This window comes from Mustela erminea, chromosome 3, assembly GCF_009829155.1.
Source record: "Mustela erminea isolate mMusErm1 chromosome 3, mMusErm1.Pri, whole genome shotgun sequence".
Taxonomy (NCBI): domain Eukaryota; kingdom Metazoa; phylum Chordata; class Mammalia; order Carnivora; family Mustelidae; genus Mustela; species Mustela erminea.
This window is the reverse complement of record NC_045616.1, coordinates 4,004,712-4,014,783: the sequence shown is the minus strand read 5'-3', so window position 1 is coordinate 4,014,783 and position 10,072 is coordinate 4,004,712.

The window sequence follows — 10,072 nt, the reverse complement described above, 5'->3', positions numbered from 1 at the left end:
CAGGGCTAAGTCAGGGATGCAGTCCCCCAGGTGTGGGCATACAGAGGAGACCAGGGCTGCCCCAGGTGAACAAGGGGCTCCCCGCCTCAGCCGCACTGGGCTGAGGCTGGACACAAGCAGGCCCGAGGGCACACTTCCTACCCTGTCCATCTCCCACCTCCCCAAGCCTCAAGCTCTCAGGCTCTCATGCAAGAGGTACAGAATCACGAAAAGCTAGCCCCAGAGACTCTGCAGTCTGTCTTGTGTCCTCTGCGAGGGTTCAGGTCTGAGGGTCAGGGATCTAACCTGGGACGTGGTGTGGGGATCGTGGCCCTCCCTCAGGATCTGGTGTGGGGATCATGGCCTTGCCTTGGAATCTGGTGTGGGGACTGTGGTCCTGCCCTGGGATCTGTTGTGGGGATTGTGGTCCTGCCATGGGGTCTGGTCTGGGGGTCATGACCTTGCTCTGGGATCTGGTCTGGGGATCATGACTCTGCCCTGAGATCTGGTCTAGGGGTCATGACCCTGCCAAGGGCTCTGGTCTAGGGATCATAGCCCTCTCCTGGGCTCTGGTTGAGGGTCATGGCCCTGCCCTGCAGTCTGGTCTTGAGTTCTGGCTGTAGTCAGAGGGTTGGCTGGTCCAGACACTTGCCTGAGCCAGAAACCAAGCCCATTCTAGGCTGTGACCTTTGCTGGACAGACGGCTCCCACCCTCAGGGCCAGGGGCGGAGCAGGACCCTGCCAGCACACAGGAGACAGGCCCTGCATTCCCAGAGCCCACTGGAGCGTATCCCCAATCCAGGCCAAGCCCCAGCTGTTCAAGAACCTTCTGCCCGAGGCTGGCAATGGTCCTCCTGACACCCCGGACCACAGCAGCTGCCAGTCCAGGCCCACAGCAGGAGATGGGGTGCTGGAGGGACAGGCCTGGTTAGCCCCCACACAGAGTCCGTCTGGGAGGGCACAGAATGTACTGCACAGACTGCCACCCAGCCTCATGGACAGAGCAGCAGGGGCACCTGGGGTCCCTTACGAGGCACCCATCCTGGTTGCTGCCGGCCACACTCAGCCTTCCCTCCATGAACAGGCGGGGTAGCTTGCAGGAGGGCTGGCTTCCCTGGGCCCTGCCTGTCTTCTCCAAGTCTAGCCCACTGAGGAGCACATATTGAGCACCACTGTGTGCCCCACCTAGGAGCATGCATTGGGCACCACTGTGTGCCCCACAGAGTCAGCCTCCCACCCCCGATCCTGCCCTGCAGGGACACAGTAATCCAACCCAGCCTCAGTCATGGAGACATAACCGGCATGACGAGTCACATACTTGGCAGAAACCAAATCCAGGCAGAAGCCAGGGAGAGGACCGCGCCGGCCAGACACCCTATCGTAAAACCTTTACAACCCCAGGCCTTCCTCACGCGTGTAGCTTTGTCCTATGTGGCCCCAGTGAGCTATTTAGTGTGCAAACCACTCCCCCTACGTACCCAGAGCCACATAAACATCACACTGTCAGCAGCACCAGTGGCCACTGAGCTCCGACTCCTCCTGCACACCTACCAGGTGACCGTTGGGAAGCCCCGGCCCTGTCTGGGTGGTCCCCTAGAGGTGGGTTCCCTGAGCATCTCACCGGGCCAGCTTCAGCCCACACTCCAGGGGTTGGGGAAGTGAGAGCTGCAGGGCCGGGTGCCTCCAAGCCCCAGGATTGTGGGTCCAAACACAGAGTCATAGCCACCCGAGAAACAGTCCTGGGGACACTGAGGTCCCACTTGCCCCCCCCCGCTGGGGTCACTGCCCCTCCCTTGCAAGGTGAAGGTGCTTCAGCTGGGGTAGGATTCCCAAACTCATGGCACTGGACCTCCCCATCGCATGCCCAGGGAAGCCAACCGCATCTTCCAGATCCCAGTCCAGCTGCCCAGGACACGCAGATTCCCAGATCCCAAGGGACCCACTGGCTTGACAGCACCCATGACCACATCCCATGTCCTCATGTCATGTCCCTCTGAACCATCACAGCTCCCTCACACACATTCGCACGTACACACTGTCTCACAGACACACACACACACACACACACACACACACTCAGGACCTCCCCCTCCCCACATCCTATGTCCCCAATCATGCCCCTCTGAGCCATCGCAGCTCCCTCACACACACTTGCACATACATACACACTGTGACACACGTGCACACACACAATGGGCCCCCCTCCCCTTACTCCTTGGGTCAGCCCAAATGTCCCACTGCCGTTCCCCATCTTCCTACAGACAGCCCTTGACCCACCTGGACCAGGTCCCTAGCTGGGCATCTCTGCCCATAGCCTCATGGGGAGAACCCCCACCTCTATCGTCCCTCAGCTGGAGGTCAAGAGTGGCTTCCAGGCACGGCTGTGGGTCCCTTGGGCCTCACGTCCAGGCTCAGAGGACAGCTCTGGGCAGACACGGGAGGCAACCTGTCCACTTACTGTGGCCGTGGCAGCCAGCAGAAAACTCCCTGTTACAACCAGGCCAGTGGTCTGGTTTCTCCTTATAGCTTCTAGTCTCATGGAGCATGCATGGCTTTTCACAAGTACGTCTCCCTCCCAGAAGCTGCCAGTTTCAGGCTGTGCCCTACATGCCCTGTGCCCGGGGGTGCACCCCGGCCCCCGCTCCAAGACAGGCTGGGTCCCCGGCGGCTGGCCAGCTCGGCACCTCAGCGCAGCACCCAACCCTCCTTCACCTTCAGAAGGACTCGCTGAAGAGCTGAGACATAGGGAAAATCCATCAGGACATACACGTGAAAGAGAGTCAAACAGTGCCCCAGACTCCTTCCCCAAGAAGCCAGGAAGCAGGAAGGGAGCTTCTCGTCCATACTTGTTCCAGGCATCCCAGAATCAACAGGGACAGGGATGCAGGATGCTCCAGAGTCTCATCCCCGAGTGCTCTCTATCAACACTGGTACCTTGGAACCCTGCAGGGAAAGGAGGAAGGGAGGAGGAGGGAGGGGAGGGGAAGGGGAAGGGAGAGAGAGGGAGATGGAGAGGGAGAAGGGGAGGAAGGACAGGGAAGGAGGGAGGGGAGGAGGAAATTTCAGGAGGTCAGGAGAGGGAAGGGGAAGGAGAGGGAGGGAGGGTGGAGGAAGGAAGGGAAAGGGGGAGAGGGAAAGAGAGAGGGAAGAAGGCGATGGGAAGGGAAGAGGGAGGAGGGGGCATACAGGAGAGGGAAGGAAGCGGGGGGTGGAGCCAGGGATTCACGGCCTGGACTGGACCTGGGGACACAGGACAAACATTCCCACACATGCGGTCCGGGTCCCCCAGCCATCCAATCCTGGTGGAAGAAAGCGAGCCTGAGGATGAGGAGGTTGGGCAGGCCAACAGCCAGCGGAGGTGTCTTAGGGGTGCCCCATGCCCCTGCAGGGCTTAGCCTTGGTCTGCCTGCACCCACCCCCGGACCTTCTATCCCAAATGTCTGCCCTCCCCACTTCGTTTTGGACTCATCTGGCCAGGGGCGGGATCCAGTTCCAGGAGGTAGTGCGGTCTTCCAGGAGGACCCACCGGGCTGCCTCCTTCCCTTGTTCCTGGCACCTGCCCCTCCCTATGCCCATGGGTCCCCAGCCCACCCACACCATGCTCCCAGGGCTCCCTCTGCATCCCTGAATCCCTCGGGGAATTTTCCAGAGAAGGCACTGAAGGGGAGGGAACTTTCTAGAACTTGCTCACCCCCGATGCCTGAGTTCTGGCTTTGCAGCCCTTGCTGGGCGTAGACTTCAGGACCTTCCATCCTTCAGGCCTGGGACATCCGCACTGCTGACTGCCGTGTCTGGTGTTTGTCTGATCCTTGGTACCTGCCCTGTGGACAGGAATGCTCCACATGGTGGAAAACAGAACCCAAGTGGCTGGGCTCAAGGCGGATGCACACTCCTTGTTCTCCATCAGACACCCCGGGAATGGAAGCCCAGCCTCCTCTCGTGCTCCGGTGTCCACGCACAGCGGCCTCTGGGCCCTTGCTCCCTGAGCGTCTGTTCTGGGCAGTACTGGGTAGGCGGGTGGCAGTGCCCAGCAGATGACCTTCTCCCAGCCAGGTCTGGCTTCTTAGGAGAGAAGCGCACTGATCACGGCACCCCATGGCCAAAACTGCCCACGGCCAGCAGGGCTGGGAGATGGCTGCCTTTCCCAGGCTTTATCTTTCCAGTTTTTGTCCAGCTGGAGGTTTTCTTTCCTTAGCCCTGTTTTCACTGCCCCCAGTTCCCTTCAGGTTTCCTTGTCTTCTCTCCACGGTCGGTTCTGGCTGGCCCTAATCCCTTCCCTGGTCTTCGGGATACAGAGTCCAGTCCCCATGAGGGCTTTCTCTGGCCCTGTGGCATATTCTACTTCTTCCAGCACCATCTCCCAGGCACCCTCTGGGAATCTCGCCTCTGTAAATGCCGGAGATCTGGAAGTTCAGGGGCCCGGAGCCCACAAGGGAGAGCTGTGTGTCTTGGACCTAGAGATTTGCTGAGGCCTCTGCGGGAGGGATGAGGGAATGCTCTCCACAGGGCTGAGGCAGGGAAGATGCAGCAGATCACAGGGTTAACCCACCTCACACCGTGGTGACCCTGGTGGGCAGACCATCAGTGCCGGAACCTGGGGCCACAAGGTGTCTGCTCACCAGGACAAGACAGGACGCACCTGCACAGCACCAAGCACCTGCACCAACACCTACTCATCCCCATAGGCCCACTAGTCCCAGGGCAGGGAAGAAGTCCCCCACACAGCTCCTAGGCCGCCAGGATCTTCCTCTGAGTGAGCACCCCATTACAGTCCCACCCAGGGGAGCTGCTGGGGTGGCCTGTGTTACAGGATGGCCCCCAGGTCCCATACAGGGACCGTGCTGGGGTGTCGCTACCAGACTCTCAAGGACAAAGATGGAGCCTGCAAAGTTACCAACGGGCAGATCCAGTTAAAGACGCAGGGCATGAGGGTTGGTGGCCCTCTCTCCCTCTCCCTCTTCCTCCTTCTCCCCTTCCTCTGCCTTCCCCTCCCCTCCTTTCCCTCCCCTCCTATCTCTCTTCCCCTCCTCCTCCCCTTCTTCCTCCTGCCTCTGCCTCCCCCCCCTTCCCTCCTCCTCCCTCTTCCTCCTCTGCCTTCTCCTCCCCTTCCCCCTCCCTCCTTCTCCCTCCCCTGGCCCCCTTCTCTTCCTCTTCCCCTCCTCCCCTTCCTCTTCCCCTGACCCTCCTCCCCCTCCTTCTCCCCCTTCCCCCTCCCATTCCTCTGCCCTCCCCCTCCCCTCTCTCCTCCCCCTCCTCTCCCTGCCCAGCTGAGAACCACAGCAGGATCCTCTGGGCTCTGCTACCCCCTCAAACCCAGCCGTTTCCATGGACAAGGGCCCAACACAAACACGAGATGCTGCAGCTCCCCAGCCAGCCCAGGACCCCCCACAGCACAGGGTTGGTGGGCAGATGAGGTCACTGCCACAGGGGCCCTATAGTTGGGGGGGGGGACTATTTGTTTGGTCTTGTTTCTGGGGCAACCTTCTAGACCCCTCCTCCACTCTGTCCAAGGGGCAATGCTGATACAGGATAGAAAGGTGCCCCTGAAGCCCCCACACCACCTCATACTTGGCCCCAGGGCTGGGCCCAGTGCAGAGTCCCAGGCTGTCAGGAAGCAGCCATGACCATTAGTCCCATGTCCAAGGGATGCACAGGGAAACTGAGGGCCAGGTACGGGGCAGAGGCAAGACCATGCAGACCTGGAACACTTGTCCCCGGACTGCGGTCTTCCTCAGCCTAGGAGCTCCGGTGGCAGGGGCCCCAAGCACAGAGCCCCATCCCCCTCTGCCCAGTGTCTGTCCCGCCTGGGAGTCAGCCCCACGACCTGCATGCTGGCCAGTGGGTTGCTAGGGTACCCTCCGAGGAGAGAAAGTCCTGGGCTGTGACTGGGGAGGGCTCAGAGGGCACAGGCCCCAAGGCACCCCCACCCCTCGTCCCACAGCAAGGTGACTTGGGGCCCTGCTGTGGCCTGTCCAGGAGCTAGCCTCCTTTTCCACCCTCTGCTCCTCTCCTCCTCTCTCCTCTTCTTTCCCTCCCTCCCATCCCCTTCCCTGCCTCCTCCCCCCTTCTTCACTTTCTCCCTCCTCCTTCTCCTCCCCCTTCTCCTCCCCTCCCCTCCCCTCCCCTCCTCCCTCTTGTCTTCTCCGCCTCATCTTCAGTCTCTGAAGCCAGCCTGGAAGGCAGGCGGTCCCGCTGAATACCTTTCCCCGTCTGAGACATTACCTAAGTGGGCCTTCTTACCTAATCCCCCAGCCATCTCCAGCCTCCTGCTCCCATCCCCCACCGCGCAGGGCCAGACAGGGCGGCAGTCCTGACTCGCCTCGGGGCCACCTGTGTGTCCTGAACTGCCTTCTCCGCATCTGTGAACAGCACCCCCGCACCAAGGCAGGCCAGTGGCAGTGGCCTTGAGTTGTGGCCCGGCCTGAGCCCCAAGCCAAGCAGAGCGTGGGGCTGCCCTGGGCCCTGGGGCTGCTCTGCGCTGGCCCTCCTTGCCCTCACTGGTCCTGCCGGCAAGCCACAAGGATGCTGCCCTGTGCTCTGGAACTTCCTGCGCCTCCTCGCTGACCCAGGTGGGCAGGAAGCACCTGGCGGCCTCTGAGGTGTCTCCCCACCCGGCTGATGTGCTCAGACCCGCCAAGCCTTCTACCTCAGGCCAGGGGCTGCGCCAGCAGGAGCCTGTCAGCTGGAGGGGGCCGGAGCTGAGGTGGGAGAGACCTCAGTGGCCAGTCACTGAGCAAGGCAGGGGGCTGAAAAGGAGAGTGCCAGCCCCGCACGGCCCCCTCACAGTGCTGACACATGCATGCACACTTGCACACGCACACCATACACAGGCCTACGCCAGTCCAGCCAGATGCACAGAGGCCAGGAGAGACGGGAGACCCAGCTGTCCAGAGCTGCGTGTGCCAGGCAAGGAGAGGCGCAGCAGTGCAGGGGGCTGTGCATGCTGGCCTGGCCAGCCTATCCTGCCCCCCAGCCCTCTCTTCTCCCCGAAGCCTCCACCCCCCAGCCTGCAGCCCTCACCAGGTCAGTTTCAGCTGTGGGAAGAAAGGCCTCATTCAGGCCTCCTGCTCCCTGGCCCCGGCCACTTGCTGTCCCCTCCCGCCCAGGCAGAGGCTGAGCCCCCTGCCCATACCTCAGTGTCGGAGCTTGGAAGGGGACCTTGGTTTCCCCAGTGTGCTTCCCCTGGGGGTCCGCCAGGCCTACCGTGCTGTTCTCTCCATAGCTAACCTGCGGAGCTCAGTGCCCAGCCAAGGAGCCGCACCTGCAGCCTGACGGATCTGACAATGGCCCGTGCCCCTTGCCTCTTCTTACTGGGGGCCATGGGGCCAGAGGGCAGGTGCCAAGACCCTTCTGCTTGAGCACCAGGATTGGACAGATCATCCCACTTCCTCTGGCAGGCAGCCTGGGTCCCTGGGGCTCTGAGGGGTGGAGGAAAACCAAGGAGGCAGGGAGGCAAGCTCCCAGCCAAGGGGCCCCAGGGGTCCAGCAAGGTATGTCACAGCAGTGGGGGTCACACAAAGTGGGCTCAAAGGAAGACCGAGGCCTGCAGAGGGGCGAGGCGCTGGGGACCAACTCTCTGAGGGAGGGCCTGTTATGCCTGGAAGTCCCCAGACGCACCAGGCGTCTGGACAAATGGACAGGCCATGTCAGAGACCCAACCCTGGGAGAGAAGGCACCAGGCCCTGGGGCAAGGGAGGGAGCGCTGGGGTCATGGCCTGTGGGTCCCCTCCCCCCAGGGCAGGGAAAGGACAGCTGAGGCAGGGGCCCAGTGTGTGCAGAGACAGGCCTGTTCCCCAGCAGGCCAAGAGCTCTCCTCACTGCCCTCCAAAGGACATGGCCTTGAGCTGAGGAGGGAACAGTGGCCCCACAGACAGAAGGATGCTCTATCTGGCCCTAGCCTGGCAGATAGCACACTCTATCCCCCACCAGTGCAGGCCCAGGTCCTGCATCCCATCCACCGCCCCCCCCCCAAAGCCACCAAGTTCACACCCATCTTACCCACAGGATGTAACCTTATTTGGAAAGGCCAAGATGAAAGCATCCTGGAGAGTCTGCCCAGTCCTGCCTCTGGGGACAGGTGTCCAGCAAGGGACTGGAGAGGTAGAGCTAGAGGTGGGGGTTGGGTGGAGTGCCCAAGATGCCAGGGTTGCCTGGGGCTCCAGCCACTGGGAGAGGCAGGAAAGCCCTTTCCCTGGAGCCTCTGGACAGAGTGAGGCCTTGCCCACAGCTTGATGAGGGAAATTCTCTTTCGGGAAGCCCTCACTTGGGGCCTTTTGCCCCTGGACACGAACACAGAGGCTCCAGGGACACGTGGGGCCTTGTCTGACCCGCTAGACAGCCTGCAGGCTGTGCTGGGACCAGAGGCTGACCTGGAAGCAGCCTGGCACAAAGGGGCCCCAGGGGCCTGTCTCCTGATCCATGGGACCTCTGAGAGGAGCCTTTCATAGGGGAGGAGCAGCCTCTTCACTGTGTGACCAGGGAGAGAGCACCACCCCACCTCTGTAGTGGGCTGGGTGGTGCTTGGTCTGCAGGGACTTCCTGCTCCCAAAGCCTGCCCCTCCTCCCTCACACACTCCTTCCTCAGGCCCTCCTCCAAAAGCTCTCCTCCCTCAGGCCATTCAGAACCCCTCTGAAGGCAACAGACTCAGAAGGGGCTATAATTTAAAATACATTTATTTAGTGTCCATTTTGTTTCTGTTCTGTTACACAAAGCTGTTAAATAAATACATTCTCCAAGTCACTCGAGTACACACCTACTCGCTATACAGATGAGGTAGAGAAATAGATAGGCTCGCACGAGACTCGGCACAGAGATGACGGTTCTCGCGTGTGAATGCCCCTCTTCCCCCCAGCCCCGCGTGGACCTGGCTGAACCTGCCGGGAGTCCTCGCGTGCGTGTGTGTGTGTGTGTGTGTGCACACGCGCGCACGCACGTGGCCGGCAGGGAGCAGGTGGCCGGGACCCACCTGGCCCTCAGCGAGGCTCCTCCCTGTTCCCCTTCCCGGGAGGCTGAGCCCAGGGGGCCCCGTGCCCTGCCACAGAGCACAGATTTTTCTAGAGGCTCTCCCTGCATGGAAGGGAAGCAGGCCAGTGAGAGGCTCTGTCAGGAGGAGTTGCTTCTTTGCTTAGCAAGATATTCTGATATATATTTATATATAAACACACCAGCCAGCAGACGTTTCCAGTCTGCCTTGTTTCAAAAAATACTTTCCTTTATATTTATGACATGGAGCTAAATGTGGTGTCTGGTTACAATGAGGTCTTTCCTCTGACGCGCTGCCTTCGAAGACCCAGCAGCAACTGAGCTGCAGTCTTGTCCTGGGGCTGTGGCTGGACCCACCTGCTCCGGCCCTGCCCACCCTGTCAGTACCTAGTTATTCACGGGTGTTCTTGGAACCACAGAATAGACTTTCCTATTTACACTATAAAAGAGGGACCAAGAGACCCACATTGACATAAATAGGTTTTCTTTGAAAAACACAGTCCCCAGGATTCCTGGAGCCCATGGGACCCCAAGGAACCCCCTCACTCAGTAGTTCCTGTGTCTGCACTGCCACCCAGCTCTGGGCCCCTCCTGGAGCACAGCCACAGAGCCCCAAGGGACAGGCCTGGAGCCAGAGAACCCAGGAGCCTCAGCTGCTGCTCACACCAGTGTGGAAAGGACAGCCTCAGGCGGAGGAAGGACCCTGGGTGGAGGCCATGCCCCAGCTGAGCACTGACCGTGCCCACACACACGGGGACACCTGCTCACCCACACGCAGGCACACACAACCGCAAATCCACACGTTTGCGCACATACAACACACTCGCACATGCGCATGCACACACACATGCACATGTACACACAACCGCAAACCTACATGTTCGCACACACACACACCACACTCACCCACGTGCAGGCACACACAGCCACACGCATCACACGCGCACAAGTTCACACACAACACGCTTACCCATACGCATATACACACAACTGCAAATGTACACATTTGCACACAAAACACACTCACACACATGTATGCACAATTACACATGTACATGTTCACACACACCACGCTCACCCATGCACATTCACACACAACCACAAATCCAC